General features: G+C 40.3%; 1 protein-coding gene across 13 annotated transcripts in view; it reads right to left on the bottom strand.

Annotated features, from left to right (window-relative positions):
• Window positions 1–17044, bottom strand: part of ATN1 (atrophin 1) — a 55024-nt gene that overhangs the window by 23337 nt on the left and 14643 nt on the right. For 3 of the 13 annotated variants that reach the window (XM_087886493.1, XM_087886497.1, XM_087886494.1), the window contains exon 3: window positions 553–617. The exons of 6 other annotated variants lie outside the window; for them this stretch is intronic. The gene's annotated coding sequence lies outside the window, so the exon portion shown is untranslated. Of the gene's footprint in view, window positions 1–552; window positions 618–3822; window positions 4149–17044 lie in introns of those variants that run through there. 4 more of the 13 variants (XM_034410995.3, XM_087886499.1, XM_034410994.3 and 1 more) reach the window with 4 other exon arrangements.

Raw genomic sequence — 17044 nt, 5'->3', positions numbered from 1 at the left:
AGGAACTTTGGAGGTCATCTAGTCTAACCCCCTGCTCACGCAGGAGACCTGTACTAGAGATTCGAACAGCCAACCTTTCTGATCGACAAGCTCAGTGTCTTAGCCACTGAGCCACCTAATCATCTCTGAGGCATGCCTGTATTAAACCAGAGCATTCACTGCCTACCCTGAATAAGGACAATAATATTCTTAGTCTGATATTCATAATATAAAGTCTTCACTTATATATGGCACTGATTTACCTGCAGTCGTTTATTCTAGGGCCTCAGATAAGTAGGTTCCTTATTCCAGATTGTGTCCCACTGTTTAAACTACTACAAAGATAGACTGACTGAGCTGTAATATACATAAAACACAGTTTGACACAAATGTGGCAGTGCTCTTCCTACAATAGCCAAGTGTGCTGAGATCTGTCTTACTAATTCAAATTTCATGGCTGAGCATAAATAAAAAAAACCTCTCCCTATTTACGATCCTGTAATCCTTTAATTTGGGGTAGAGTCTGGGCGACTGGATGGAGCTGAACATTTGGTGGTCACAAAGAAAAAATACCTGCTGCAAACTCTGTGTGGCATCAGGAAGGGCTGAGCATAAATGGCACCTCAAAATCCTTCAACCTATTTGGGGACAATTAAAAGCAACATTTCAGCAAATGTCACTAGGAGAGAGAGAAATTATCCAACAAAGTAGGACCTAACTGCAAAAAACTTTTTTTCACTGTCTTCTGTCAACTATTTGGTATTCTTGATCTTCCACTATTTCTTCAGAACTTGTGTTTTTCTTGGATGAAGAGGGGGAGTGGCCAACAGTCACACAAATAAAATAAAATATTTATAGGAAATTCAGCAAACTTGCCTTTTTTCTAGACACTAAGAAAAAGAAACTTTTTTTACACTTTTCTCCCCAAATCAATAACCCTGCAGGAGTAGGGTAGGCTGACAACATACAACTCACTCAAAAGCATCAAGTTAGTTTTCATGGTTAAGGAATCTCTGAGGTACCCGCTCAACAATTTTATGATTATCCAACACTAACTTCTATAAACATTTCAGTTCATTTATACAGAAAACGTTCTTCAAGAAGTATGCTATGGCATACTTCTAAACATGCATACTTCCAAAATTGCTACAAAATCAAGGCACACTCTTCTTCATTCTTATTTCTTAAAGTGCTTTTGGAGCACCAATGAACAATAGAAACTACTCAGTGACAAGACATATGGGAGGGAAAAAAATCTTTATTCATGAAGAACCTGAAATGAAGAAAAAATCCAGTTGGTCATCTTATCAAAGCCTTTGTTCTGCAGAGAAATATTCGAGCACAGCCAACATTTCTGTTCTTGAATAAACCTCAGAAAGGAAACCGTAAGCAACTGCTTGATAACCCTAGTTTTCTTACTCTAAATCAGAAAATCCAATATAAAATGTAGATCATCATATATAGCAGTGGATAAACTATGTTTGGCATATCACAAATTGTTAGACCATTTCAGATAAAACAGACCGCAATCCATTCAATTGCTATTGCTGCACAATGTTTTGAGATTTTTCTTCCCATTGGTGGCTCTATGATCTCACTACCCAAGAGCACCTCTAGTGGTATCAGAAGGGATCATAAGAGGCAACCAATGAAAAGGAAACCAATCCAACCCTGTGCTGTTTGGAGGAAATTTCCTTAAATAAAAAATTGGGATCAACCAGGATCCATCTAAGTCATTTGCATATACAGAGCAGAAAATCCTTACAGTAGTCTCTTTCAATAACACTATCTCTTGCACTTTCTCTTGGAAGATCTCTTGCACATATCCCACTGAAAGAGCACAGTAAAATTCTTATTTTGGATCCAAAATTCACTTATCTTTACCTTTACTTCACAACATGTCTACAGTTTAGCTTAGTTTCACCCCTTTGGTAGTTGTTCCCAATTGTGAAAAGTCTAATTTCTCTTAGTCCTTTATTCCAGTTTGTTTACTCCTCTGTCATATAACATCAACACAGCAATAAATCCATACACTTATATCCCTCAATTCTATGAGGAACCACTGAAATTCCAAGGATCCAGACCACCATTAAGGAAGGGTAAAGAGATTTACTTTGGGAGATTAAGTTCAAACTATTATCAAAGAGCACCAAACAATCCATAATTATTATATTTTTATTCACTAATATTCAGTAATGAGCATCATTTGGATTTCCTGCTTAAAACACCAAAACATATTTTGTTAATTCTATTTCTTCCCTTGTTTTCCTTTAATTTTTCCCAAATCCCTGTTTTTTCTCTCTACTATTCTCTAAATTTTACTGTAACATGGAAGTTTTTATCAGAAAGGCAGAAGAGCAACAAGAAAATACATAAAGAGAAACAGATCATAAAGCAGATTTGACCACCATGCACAATGCATTCTATCTAGACATACTTACACATAGCAAAAATGATACAATATACAACCATTTTAAAGACGGACATACCAACTGACAGATATAACCTAGTAGATTTACTCTCCAGATTACCCCACTCAGGTTTGTTAAAAGTATTCTTATTTTATCTGGCAAATGAAGGAGCTCAAGGAACCAGGGGTGGAGACACTGACTTCTTCTGAAGCAATGTGGATTCTTCCTTGTGGTTTTGTGGAGGTGACCTTTCTAAAAGTCAGTAGACAATGGGAATCATCACATCAGTCTACCCAGGATGGTACTTTTTGGTTGTATAGTTTATTAAAGAAAAGTATAGACTCAGAGCCAGGAAACTTGGAGTTCAAATTTAACCTCAGCCATTCATTCATTCATGAAACAATCTTTACCTTTTAATGTAATAGGCAATTTAAAATTAAACTGGCCTGCTTCTCTGGGCTGCAACTAAACATGCTATATAATACGCTAAGTAATCATGCTAAGTATTCAGAGTTGAGAAGACATCTGCTAGGCTTTTGAAAGACATATGAAAAGGAAAGAAACAGTTAAAAAAATAGCTTGAGAGAGAAGTGGATACACTTTGATTCTAGTCAGTGTCTCTTCTATGAAACAAGAAACCTTTCTGGAAGAGAGACTGAGAGGCCACCCAACCCTCATTCAAAGGAAACCTCCTTCTTAGAGAATATGCATTGGGTCACTTCTATTTCATCTTCATCTATTTCATATTTCTCTTCAAGTTCCATGAAGCCTGTGAGATTTGTAAGCTATCAGACCTCCCTTTTCTCCTGCCATCTATGAATGGGGCTGTTAGACCAAAATCTTTAGAAAAGGTATTCTAAGGGTCAGATTCCTGGTCCTACGGAACTACATGGCCTCCAAGAGCACTGAGGGCTTCAGACATCTGACACGTTTATAGCACCGAGCAGGTTCTACAGAGCCAGGAGTTTCTCTTGACTGTTCTAGTAAACAGATGGAAGGTGACTTGTTTTGTGAGGCCCACGATAGGTTGGGGTGGACTTGTTCTGCAGGGCTCCCTAGAGTTGGCCACCTCTGTTTTAGGAAGCTGTTCTTCTCGGATTTTCCAAGATCTCCCGTGTCTTCCGCAGAGCGCTCTATGTGGACAAGGAGGTCGTATTTCTCCCAGATACAGGGAGAGATTTGCGCGAGTGTCGCCGTGCGAATGCCTTTATAGGACGACCTGAAGAGGGTCAAACCTTCTCACCGGTGCGTCGTTTTAACTAAGCCCACTTCATCCAGCTTTCTGACAGCCCCCTTGCCTTCTTCTGGCTCCCCTTCACCTAATCCTCGTACAGAGATGGAGAACAGATCTCCGTCCCTCCCCCCCGCCCCCCCTCGAGCAGAGAATGGATACCGAGCAGGCGAAGGAGAAGACACTAGGAGTTGCACTTACCGGGCTCCGGAAGGGAGATCGAATGAAGGGAGGAATGAAGAAGAAGAAGTGGAGGAGAGACTCAGAGAGCCAGCTGTGGCAACCAGCAACTCCTCCTTCTTTTCCTCCTCCTCCTCTTCCTTCTTCTCCCCGGGACTTCAAAGATCGGGGAGCGGGAAAAGAGAACCGCGCTCCAAGCGGTGTCTGTCAGGCGGCGTCCCCCCAGTGCCCCCGGGTTCAGGCGCCGCCGCCCGTGCCTGTGCGCTCGCCCATCGCAGCGCCCTCCCGCCGCCTGCCGCCTTGGCCGCCTCCCATTTCCGAAGAGCTCAGGACGCACAAGCGGCCCCCACCCCTCTCCTCCCCCGCCTCTCTCCTGCCAACAACGCCCCCCGCGCAAGAGCGCATCGATTACACCGGGCGACGGCGCTGGCCAGAATATCTTGGCTCTTTAAAGGAAAATGGTGGGGAGGCCACAGAAACCCGGACACATTATACAACGCCTTTCAGAAGGCGAAGGGGAGGGGGGGGGACTGTTGGTGAACAAGGCGGCCTAAAGGCACGGCGGAGCAATGGAGGCGAAAGGAAAAATGAACCCTCCCCGCCGCCCCAGGCCATCGCCTCCACGGAATTCTCCTCGCGCACGGTGCTGTAGCGGGTGTGTTTTGCAGGCCCCGTTGTAATTCGCACGTATTTACTTGGGAATCGCCTCCCTTCCTGTTAATGTATTTATCACCAAATCTCTCGAGGCTGTGTAAAAATCGGAGCTGCGCGAGCTCTCGCCCCCTAGACCTTCTCTTTCCAATAATAATGGTTGTTTTTGTTATCGCCCCCTCTTCTCCGGTGCAGTCGCCGAAATCGGGGAGGCGGGTATTTAAAGAGAATCTACGTAGGCCCTTAAAATGTCTGAGAACAAGAAAGGACTGGCAAGGAACGCAAGCTAAAAATGGGGGAAGAATATTAATTCGTCTACGGCGAGTTTCAGCCACTCGGAAAATGCTGCGGTCTGGACGGAGGTCCCTGTCTTCCTCGCCAGCCCCTACCACTTCGCTCTCCCCTTTCTCTTTCCAGCTTTCCTCCAATTTCTTCTCCCCTCCCAATCCCCAGTACAAAGGAATGGGAGATGCCTGGAGCTTTTTTTGGCAAGGCAAGACTCAGGAGCAACAGAATCTGGGAGGAAAAAATTAAAAAAGGGAAGAGACGGATTGGATCCCGTAGGAACTGGATTCATGAGCAAATTCGTGATTTTTAAAAAAACTCCGGGCAAAGAGAGGAAACAACGAACAACGTAGCCTTTGTTGAAATAACTATGGCTGGCACAAAAGTGTGAAGAGACTGGATACCTTGAACTAATTCAGCTACTAATTTAGAATGCATTTTTGTATCTCCTTTGATCCCAGTAACTATTAAGACTTGATGGTAATAGTTCTTAAATGTGCCAAAAGAGTGTGGACAGTTTTACACTGGCAAGCACTTCCACAGGCACATTTAATTAACTTGCTTTCAGCATTAGTTGACTTCGTTACCTTAAGTGAAAATTAAACTTTCTTTTCCCCCTGAGTTTTTGGGATTACAATCACTTCCTCTTGTTCCTTGCAAAAAGTATACTATCTGAAAACAAATGGATGCTTTCATGAAAGAAAGGCCCAACTACCTCCATCTTCACCTCTTCTTGGGGCAGCATTTCCCAAACCTGGCTGTTTTTTCCCTGTGCAAAGAGACTCATTGGAGCAGAAATGGATTCCTCTATTCTGTGGCAAAATTCTGCTAATCAGAGACATGGATATTTCATGAGGAAGTCAGCATCACAGGAAAGAATGGTCATCTGTAGCAGTAATCCTACTTATGTATCAACATGGTTTTAGTTATTATATCAGATTTATGGTCAATGCCTGTAAGAAAGTTTTGATTTAATAATTTACAATGTCCGTTAGTGTGGAGTAAGAGAAAAATAATTACATTTACAAAGAACTGGCACTAGTTGGTCCGCTGTTCTGATTCTTTAATTCATAAAGTCTGAATTAAGAAATTTGTCCCCATCCTTCAGCCATTTCAGTCAATTACATGGCACTTCAAGTGCAGGCACAACTCTAGGTGACTCGGAACTGTAAATAATTACAATTAAAACAATAAAGCTCTCCCCCAATGATAATAAAAATCAAATTAGTAAACATCTACATTAGTAACAACAACATGACCATTTAGTATTGTATATATATAACATTACAAGCAATGAGTTCTACACAGTAAATATCAATAATGATCACATTTCACTTGACAGCCATAAAAAAAGAGCTAGCAGGGGAAAGTGATATTTTTGACAAGGTGAATGATAAAAAGAAGTAGCTGTGAAAAATATTTTCAGGAGGAGGATTTGGCACAACAAATAATTAATAAATATAACATTTATTTTCCAAAAACATGACCACCTATAAAAGTCAGCATAAGAAGGTAGAAGTTTTCTTAAGTATGGCATAACGAATGCAATTAATTAAGGGGAAATGGGTTATATTTTAGGTTATAATTAGTGAAGAAGGGACATAAAACATGACATTAATGGAAAACCAGCGAATCTTAAGGCTGTCAACTAGATTGAAAAAAATCCTTGTTCTTTTGGGGAAGAAAAACCTGGACCTTCATTAGAACTTCAAAGAACAACCATAGTGTTTCCAATTTAAACTGGAAAGGGAGTCGGTTTCTGGCACTTGTTGCTTGCTATTTCTATCACCACTGACAGCACTACAGGTTTTCCATTTTTTCTATTGACAAGGAATTTAGCATGGCTATAACTTTTAATAGTTTTACTACTGTTCTTATTTTCTGGAACTCAAATAAGTGCTACATATATCTCTCAGTGATCTTGGGATCAGTATCATGTGGCTGTAGTTCCTATGGCTATTGATGCAGAACACTGCAGATACCTACCATATGTCATCTTTGTCATTTTGCCTTCTATTCCATTCTGGCCCTGGCAACATTAAGTGCCATGATGTTGTTATTATAGATGGGCTAATAATAATAGCATGTTCTCTATTGGCTATCCTCCTCCTTCAGGATTCTGCCACCATCAGGCCAGAAAGGGAGTGCCAAAAGCAGTGACATTCTCTTGCAATATTAATCAAGAATGGAGCTTCTTCATTTTACTTCCTCTGTTTCAGCCTGTGCCCCCATGCCTGCATCTATCAGCTCAACTATTTGTGAATATTGGTTTACCCTCTTTCAGAAGAATGCCACTCATATTCAGAAATGGTCTGATTGATATATTATTGTCACAGAGTAGTTTGTGAGGAGCATATGGACAGCCACCTCCTTCTGCTTTATGTTCTATCTTAGCACCTTTCACCAACAGACAACTTGACAGGAGACTAGACAAGCTGTTCCTAAGACCCCTGTAGTTGTCTTACTGAGAACCAACTTATATCAGGACAGTGGTTGGTGGTTGATCTTTTCCACCAGCAAGCAAACTTGGTGGGCAGGAGAAAAATGCCAGGGCCTTTCCTTGGTCCACATTAAGTAAGGACAGTATTTGTCAGCCTCACTACTATGGCAAAATAATGCTATTTTTACAATAGCCCTGGGAATAAGAATTAAATCCCATTTCACAAATAAGAGAATTAAGGCTGATACTACCTGTCATGCACATTTGTACCTTACTTGCACCTAAAAACAAGACAAACATGCTCTACGAAGTCCCTTTTTTCTGCCATGTGCCCATGAGATGCTATCTTCATCTCACTCCCCAACTTGTATATAAATTCTCATTAGCTGTTCCAGCATTAAACTGGTAGTTCCCCCTCAAACTGGCAGCAAGCCACAATACTTCCAAGGTGTGCAAAATCTGATGCAGTTTGTTGTTAGCAACCGAGCTCCGATCAGCCAAGTCAAAACATATTCCCTCCCCTCCAGTCCTTGGGTTATAATGTTTTGGAAGTTGGACGGTCTGTCTCTCAGAGCCCATATTTCAGTTGTCCAGTGGATCTCAGTAGGTAACAGGTTGGAAAGCAATGATGTCTCTCACTGTATCCATTACTTCCTGTACCTCAGGATCAGCTTACCTCTCAGCCCGAGTAGTGCAGGTTGGGAAGAACCACTCTTCCATGAATAACCTATTATACTAGGCAGGCCAAACACTGTAGTTTTATTTGAAAGTGCTGCACAAATGTTCAAAATGAATTCTGAGTCATGTAAATCAAATATTGTGATGTATACATATATTAATATGTGTTTACAATCTATCTCAATCCATAAATTTTATAACTGCTAAATTATGAACAGTGGTTGTAGTGTAGGTGGTAAACTAAAACCCTTTCCCCATAGCTCAGTTAAAATGCTATTTACCTGTACTTGATCTGGCAGAATCTGTTCTCTTTGTAAAATGTCCTATCCGCTTCTCATCTTATTCTGCCCTTATTCTGCTCTATCTTTGCTTGCCATTGGAGAAAATCCTGATATGGATATGCAGTCCGTTTTAAGTAAAACTATTCCCTAAATCCTCAGCCTTTACCCCTGTTCACTTTGCTGAATATCACTAGCTGACAGGAAACCATCTCCCAACCTCAGCACTTTTGACATACGGCTAGTATTTTCTGTAACTCTCTAGTGATAATCTGGAATTTTGCAGCCCAAATTTGCTAGCCCCATTCAAACGGGCTATACATATAGAAAAATGAAATGGTAGAATCTCAGTTTGAGATAGTGGATTGTGTTCCAACTGAGATAGCATTGCAATTATTGAATGCTATTGCAGTTAACCAATATAATCAAAGAGATATTTTGGGAAGTAAAATAAATGACATATCCCAGGAAAAACAACTTGCTTTTTGCTTTCCTTTGTGAAATTTACTTAATATGTTATTACAATTTGAATGGATGCAATTGAAACTTCAAAATTCAGCCATTTCAGAATGATGTACATTTAGCTAGAGATAAAATGGAAATAGTTGTATCTATTTGTACCATTGTAATTTTTCACATATACAGTATATTTATATTATATGTATATAATATATACATAATCATTATTTCCATGCAAGAAATGCGCTTTAAATTCCTCTCATATTCTTGTAGGGTAGTATTTGTCCTGTTGCAATTTACATTAAACTGGATCATAATAAAGCATAGTAGGTTGCAACCTAGTATGGAAACTATTTTGTATCATTTATATCACTATCTGAGTCCATGCATCCTAAGATTTCTGATGGTCAAAAGGTCCACAGTCTCTTCTCCTCTACTTAAAACCTAAAATTAAATATATGTTAGGTACAAAACTGCTTGTCAAACCCCATATAGGGCTTTTCATGATTATCTCTTTTAGACAACAGATGTACAATTGTTAGTTATTTGTTGTGCCAAATTGTAACATCCTCCTCCAGAAAGAAATTCTGATAGCTATTTTTTTCTTGTCATTCACCTTTAATACATAAGTGGTTTTGACACTGCCTTTTTCAGGAATGTTTTCTCAATTTCCCAATGTAATTGATAGCTTTCAGATTTGCTGGTCATCCAAGGACTAATCAGATCTGACACCCCTTAGCTTTTCCAAGATCAGCTGAGGTCAGCAAGGTGGAATACCTGCTGTGACACAGTAAGAATATCAACCAATCAAAATATAGGACACCAAATATAGTACCTACTCCAGAATGGGGGCTTAGGAAGTGTAGTGCAAGTAACCTGTAAAAAAGTGCATGTGATGGTTAATAACAACCTTAGTACAGTACATGATCTTAATTTATTTTATGGATACTGTGATTTTTGCAGATGAGATTTTGTAGCCCTATTTCAAGTATTGAAAGCAATGAGAATACACTCAATCCAGGGCTATGGAGAAGTATTTCACCTTGAAGAAGCACACTACAGGACTTCCACCAGTTGAAAAGCATCACCGAGACACATAATTCTGCTTCAATCAGTCAAGTTTTCTCAGGATCAGTAGTTTCTGCACACCAAATGCATACAAGTACCTGCTGGCAAGTGAAATGGTTGTTCACTCATTAGAAGAAGGCACCAATTGATACAGCAAAGAAGTGCTCTGCTTGAATGTTTTCAAAGGACGCATCTTTTCCAAGAATTGTATGGTTGTACTGCTTTTCATAACCTAGTATTACATGAATAATATTGAACATTATGGTAGACTGCATTCCCTAAAAAATGTTGAAGCCAACTTGTTGGAGTATGTAGAGGTAGAACTTCACACTGTTACTCTTTTTCAAATCTCAAGTATTTGTTTATCATACAAATTTGTATGGCCAACATACAGAGTTTACTCTGGGCAGCAGCCTTACAACATCAAAAAGTATTTTTGATTTGAATTTAAATAATACTCTCCCTGCGCTCATATACTTTCTCAGAAATATATTTCACAGAAATGCATGAACCTGAAGATTTTTCCAAAGATGGTTACACTGTTCTAGACAAAAAACTCCCATCAATCTGAGGGATGCTCTGAGGGAGCTGCCTTGTCATGCATTTCTTCTATCCTTGAGTTAGCTGAAAAGCATACTCACATAAATTACATAGCATCAACAGCCAAATTCTACTGTACCCCGACAAGTCTTGAGGATAACCCTGTCCTTACATCTTAAATGGGGAGTTTCCCTTCATGTTTTTATTATTGTTGTTCACTTACCTCCCATTGAGTATCACCTGTCAGCAGGAAAATCAACTCAAAACCTTTTTAACACATTGTGGAGTCAGCTGGGTTAAACTGGTGCTCTGGAGAGAGGGTTTAAACCATTATTGAAGTCCGGAAATAGTATGTGTCTGCGGCCAATCAACCAGGGTCTTTTTAAACGTTGCTGAAGGAACATTAGACCCATTTGCTTAGTGTGCTAATGTCTTCTGGAAGAATGTTAAATATATATCCAAAAAAAAATCCCAATATACAGATTTGCAGAGGGACATAGAATGAAGTGAAAGAATTTGGGGATCTGTCTCTCTTTTCATTCTACAACTATTTTCCGTGCATGTGACTTCTAGGTTGGGCTATTTTTGCACAAGGTATTACAACTCTTTCAGAAGATCACTAGGCATGGTTCAGAAATAGATCAGTTGCAGTAATTGGTTGAAAAGTAGAGGGATCATTAGAAGTAGCAGATGTGCTACCTCTGATTTGAACCTTGGCTGTGGCTCTGACCTGGGCTAAAAGAAACAGGCAGAATTCTAATTAGAATTAAGCTCAACACTCATATTTCCCAAATCAGAACTGCTACAAGGGAATGGCAGTGTTTGTAGCAAGTAGCCACAGTTGGCAGCACCCAAAAATAGTCCATGGAGTTCACAAAATGATGTTGCCCTAGGCCAAATGGCCTCTTCCCACCAAATAAAATCAATAGAAAATATGGCCACATGATACCCCACCATCACCCGCATTGGCACAGACCATGGAAAATCTGCAATGCCCTCATCTAAGATAGAACCAGCAACAAACAACTAGCAGAATGTAGCATTCTTTCCTGTTTTAAATTGATTGAAATGTTAGCCTTAAAAATAAAGTCAGGTCTTGTATTTTTTCCAAATGCCATTACACAATCTGATGATACTAAGGCTATCATATCTGAGCTGCAAAAATCTGAACATTCAATAAATGGCTTCAAAGAGATATAGAAATTTTTACCTCCATTCTGTGGTCATCTAGATGACTGAAGTCTATGTATAGTAGTGCTACTTAAGACAAGTTGGAGGTTACAAAGGAAGGCACGGAAAGTACTTGGATACCTGTGTGTTTAATGTGCTTGAAAGAATTACAGAGAATATCTAGTCAACAAATTGCCCTTGCTTACAATCTTGTCAATAGATGGATTTGAATTGGGATAGATCACTATCAGATCAATGTTGGCTCCCTGTTTGTAAATCGGATGGGGATGAAAAACAAAGAACTAGGCTTGTGCCTACCCAAAATGAACCAGTTCCCAACTACAGATAGGGATTTTCAGCCAATTGTTTAGCTACCATTCAAAGTTACGACACTGCTGAAAAAAGTGGTTTATAACCAATTCTCATACTTATGACAATTGCAGCATCCCTGTGGTCATCTAATTGCAATTTAAGCATTTGGTAAGCGACAGATATTTATGATGGTTCAGCCACATGATTCCCATTTGCAAATTTCCCAGCTGCCTTCTGGAAAGCAAAGTCAATGGGGAAACAGGCAGGAGGTTGCAAATCATGATCAGGTGATACTTAATGAAGGTTGTAAAATTAGGTGTGGACATGTGAGGTCTCACAATGATCATGCTGCTTAACAACAAATGTTCTGGTCCCAGCTGTGGTAATAAGTCAAGAACTGAGGTAGTCCTTGATTTATGACAAGTGAGCCCTAAATTTTTGTTGCTAGGCGAGACTGTTGTTAAATGAGTTTTGCCCCATTTTACCAATTGTTAAGTTATTAACATGCAGTTGACACTGCAGTTGTTAGATTAGTAGGATGGCTGTTAAGTGAATCTAGCTTCCCCCTTAGCTTTGCTTGTTAGAAGATCAAAAAAGATACTGGTAATTATATAACCTCAGGAAACTGCAGCCATCATAAATATGAACCAGTTGCCAAGCATCCAAATTTGAAATTAAATATGAAAAATACTCATAATTTTTTTTCAGTGCCATTCTAACTTCAAATGGTCACTAAATGAACTGTTGTAAGTCTACCTGTATCTGTAATAGCTAACATGCATGTAATAAATGAATTACATGTAAAGCATACAACATAGTTTAAAAAGGTTGTGCTTCTCTTTCAGTGGAGCGTTACTCCAATAGAATATAAGCCTAGGTATGAGTAACACTTACTGTGTGTTCAGTGTATGTTTAGTAAGTATGCCACTATTTGCATCTTCACTTTAGGTTAGGATTTAGCAACTGTGATTTCCTTTGCCATATCTTTCCTTCTGTAACACATCTCCTAGCCACTGCCCAAATCTGCCCTGGTAACTGCTTTTCTCTACCGTTGTTCTCGTGTCATCCCTAGCTCACAGATGAGGCAAATAAAAGTTTCCCAGTTTTCAAATAGTGTTTTCCACTTATCCCAACATAATCTTGGCCACTGATATAATTTGGCTTCACTTAACAGTATAGCTGCTGATACAGTCAAGGTTGGGATCAGCCCAGTTATTGCCACTTTAGGATCAATTGGCCTGCTCTGGTTGCTGGAACTGCCCTTCCAGAATTACCTGGCATGGGCTGCAGGAGAAACCTACACTCCGCGTCCATTGTGGCATCGGATTGCATAAATCTAATCAAAATGAAATTAAACTTAATTTCAATTGTATCTTTTAGATCTTACATGCTCTTTTTATAAAAAAAACAAATTTAAACTCTTTTGAGAGAGCCTTCACACCTGTGTTTAAAGAACAGGACTACATCTGTGCTGCAGAGAAGGTTCATTTAAAAAGTCTGGTTTTGCCATATGTGTGTTGCAAGTTCTGTCACCATTGCAGGTATATTTCAATTTTTTTGCTGCACCTGCCAACAAGGGGATTTACCAGCTGGCATGTTTACTTTTTTCATAATTTTAAGGAAAGTTGGGCAGTACCATTTTACATATTCTATTCTGCGCCAAGGGCTACAGCCACAAATTCAGATCTGAACTCCTTGATTATTTGTCACTTGCAGCACGAGGCAAAGATGGAGTTTTGCTTGTTGTGTTAACTTTGTGCTTCACTCTGCAATAGAAAAGTGCTTTATCCATGCTCAGAAATCGACCGACTGTTTATAGACATGGCGGAGTTGTATTGAATGGGAGCATTGAAGCTGCTTCCTACTGCTCCACCCATCTGGTTAGTTGGGCAACTTCATAGTGGCTCAATATATACTTGCACAACCACATACTTCTGTCCATGTTACATACATAGATTGCTTGGTGGTCAGGCAGGAGGGGAAACAAAGTCAAGGAAACCAAACTTTCCTTAACCTGGCCTGCAACATATTCATAAGGACAGCATCCTTCACAGGTCCCACTATTTTTGTATCTTAGGCCCTATGTAGCACAGGAGGCAGCACAATTTATGCAGAAATACTTTTCTGCTAGCTCAAAGATGATGGACAGCATATTATCATGGCGATAGATAGGCACTAAGTGGCTCCATTTTGCCCCTAATGTCAACTATAGAAACAAAAGGACATTGAAGTGTAGAATAAAGTATGTGATACCCAAATTAAAAATATTAGAAGAACAAGTTGTTCTCAAATCCCTTCTTTAAATGAAAGATATGGCCAAGATTTATGTGTAACTTCATTTTGGGGATGCATAAAAACAAATACACGTGAATTGATTTTTAGCTGCAGTCTACCCACAGCAATGCTTCAAGTACTGATGTGAGTCATGTTGGAGTCAACTTTCTTTTCAGGGGAGAGAGTGCCCCCTACTGAGTCACCTGCTCCACAGCCTGCCATCCTGCACATGTTCTCCCCATGGCTCCCATCTAATCGCTTAGTTGTACAGCACCTTCCATGCAAACAGGTCAGGACTCCATGCCTGGTCTTTGGTTTAACCAGCCTGCGACTAATCAACATGCAGAGCCTTGCCTGAAGGATTACACAAACTGCACACACTTCAATTGCTTTCTCTCTCCACTCCCCCCCCTTACTTTGCTTCTCTCCATCTTTCCCTCCTGGAGCCTGTCCCATCCCCCCTTTTTTCCTGGTTACCAAGCAACGGCACAAAGGGAAAGAACTAGTGTGGAGGCCAAGAGAGGGCCCTGAGCCCTTGCAAGAATGGAAGAGAATGTAATATAACCCAATTGGAGCCTCCTCCAGCAAAGCAAGCACAGAATTTTTGAGAGCAGAACCTATTGAAAGTTGAAATGTGGAAGGGGGGGGTCTGTTGGGGAAAGAAGAACACCCAGTAATCATGTTACACAAAGGGCAGCCAGGCCAAGTAGCCTAAATTCTGTAGCAGAAAATAACAAGAAGTAGCACCTACTAAATTAGAATGAAAGTAACATAGGTGACAGCACAAAAGCTTGGTTTATGGAATGGTGGCTGGCCATGCATTTTAGCTTGTGATTGAAAACTCTGGTGTATGTCTTCTGTGTAATTCTTTCCCCCTTAGAACAGCGGTAACCATTGCCACGTTGAATTTATATGTGGAGGGGTGGGGGAGTTATCTTCAGTAAAATCACTTAGTCATGCTCCAGCATTGCACATTTTTTTTAATTTCATCCCACTCTATCTGAGATCCTTTAACAAGAAATGCATAATATAATACTACTTATTAACCCAAGCACATCTGAACATGTACAGGGTGCATTTACTCATCACTGAATAAACTATCAACATGCTAACATTAATGAGAAGATCCTTTTATAATTGGATGCCATGATTCTTTTTTCTAGGATTACAAACTACAGAAATATACTACATAGATGCAATGTTTGAAAGCGAACAGAATAATTCTGCTTTGAACTTTGTGGAGCCATATCTTCTCTCCTTCAAGCCTGGGCCAAACACAGTAAATTATCAGAGGTACCACAGATATTTCCTACAAGAAAACAGACAAAAGTTGCAGGGTCTTCTGTTGTTTACTTCAGGTTCTCATAACTAAGGCTTACTAAATCTTGATGCAATTTAAATGCAGACTTTATGCCCACTCCCCCAGAAACTTCTTCCACATAAATCTCAGTGAAATCAATGGGAGTTTTAAAACTAATGAATATATCTGTAGAACATCCTGGGCATCATCCCAATATAAAATTTATCTTTGCCACAATCAGTTCCAATATGATATCTCAGTCTCATGTGAAGTTTTGCTGTAGTGTGAATGTTGCCGTGCATGAGTGAATACTCTTGCTCTTTTGGTGGTAGATACAATATTGCCAGATACTTTTAAAATTATATTATTAAAACTCTATACATATTATTTAAATGTTAGCTGAAAGTAAGGGGCTGATTCATTTCTACTCTTTCTTTTAATAACATTGGGTGGTTACCCAAGCACTGCACAGCTGAGTAAAAAGCCAGCCATCTTGGTCTCGCTCATGAGCTTAAAAAATAAAAATAAAAGTTTATAAACTGGGTCTGGAAAGGCGTTGCCAATGATAACATACTATTCTGTTATTGCTCTTCTATGCAGCCATGCTCTATATCTGTTTTGTAAAAACAACTGGATGTTTTGGCTAGAAGAATATATACTGTAGCATTTTCCCAGAAACAAGTGAGAGCTGGCAATAAGCTGCTGCAGTGAAAGTGTTAACTTGAGAAAAAAGGGCTACATTTTGCAAAAGCAACAATCATTATGAGGCTGGTGGGGAGAGGATTTAAGAAGTCCAGTCTCAGAAAGAGACTAGGATGTTCCCATATGATAAGCTCTATAAGCACTGGTAGTTATGACTACTTGTGGACATTCTGTGTTCCTAGATGATGCTTTCATGGTACTCTGCTCATTCACAGAGTTTAAAGGGTGAGGAAGGATTCAAGTTATTTTGTCTTCTGCCCATAACCATGATGGCAAACCTATGGCACACATGCCGCAGGTGGCATGCACAGCCCTCCCTGTGGGCACGCGAGCCATCGCCCCAGCTCCGTTCCACCACACATGTGTGCATCTCCCGCCAGCCAGCTGATTTTTGGGTCTCTGCTGCGCATGTGCAAGGCGCATGCGAGAGATGCACGTGCATGCACAGGGGCAGCATGGAGGTCACGTGTGCATGTGCAGGCGGTGCATGAGCGGGGGGTCATGCGCGCATTGCATTATGGGTTAGAACTACAGAGAGGCCTACAAGGCCCAAAACGTGGCGCGGGGGGAGCGCAGGGGGTCATGGGGGTGTCACACACACACTGCATTATGGGTGCGGCCACACGGGCGCTTTCGGCATGCAACAACAAAGTTAGCCATCACTGGCCTATAACTATTACTCTAAGTCTTCCTACTGTTTTTATTCTTTCTTTTGCACTGGTATCCCCCATCCATTTATTAGGAAAAGATGGAATAGCTAAACAACATACTTTGCTGTTGGGACCCACCCTTCATTTCCATATGCTCTATCTCATGTTAATCAGTGAAACAAAGTGGTTCCATTTGGACTTTTGGGTTAAAGCTCCAAAAGAGGATAGAAACACCTCACACCCTATGCATGTGAGGAACGTGTGTAAAAGGAAGTTCATAAAGCCCCACAGAGTAGCTTTGTCCCCGTCACCACACCAGGTGGCCACATACCCTGCTGTCTCTACAGTTTTGCATAAAGGCCAACATATGTAGAAAATCATCTACAGAGAGGGTGGTACAGAATTTCTCAAGGGAAGAGAAAGCAGAAAGATATGC

The sequence above is a fragment of the Pantherophis guttatus genome, chromosome 2 (genome assembly GCF_059756535.1).
Source record: "Pantherophis guttatus breed Tessera chromosome 2, ASM5975653v1, whole genome shotgun sequence".
Classification (NCBI taxonomy): domain Eukaryota; kingdom Metazoa; phylum Chordata; class Lepidosauria; order Squamata; family Colubridae; genus Pantherophis; species Pantherophis guttatus.
The sequence above is the reverse complement of the archived record's forward strand: the minus strand, read 5'-3'. Positions and strand labels throughout refer to the sequence as shown.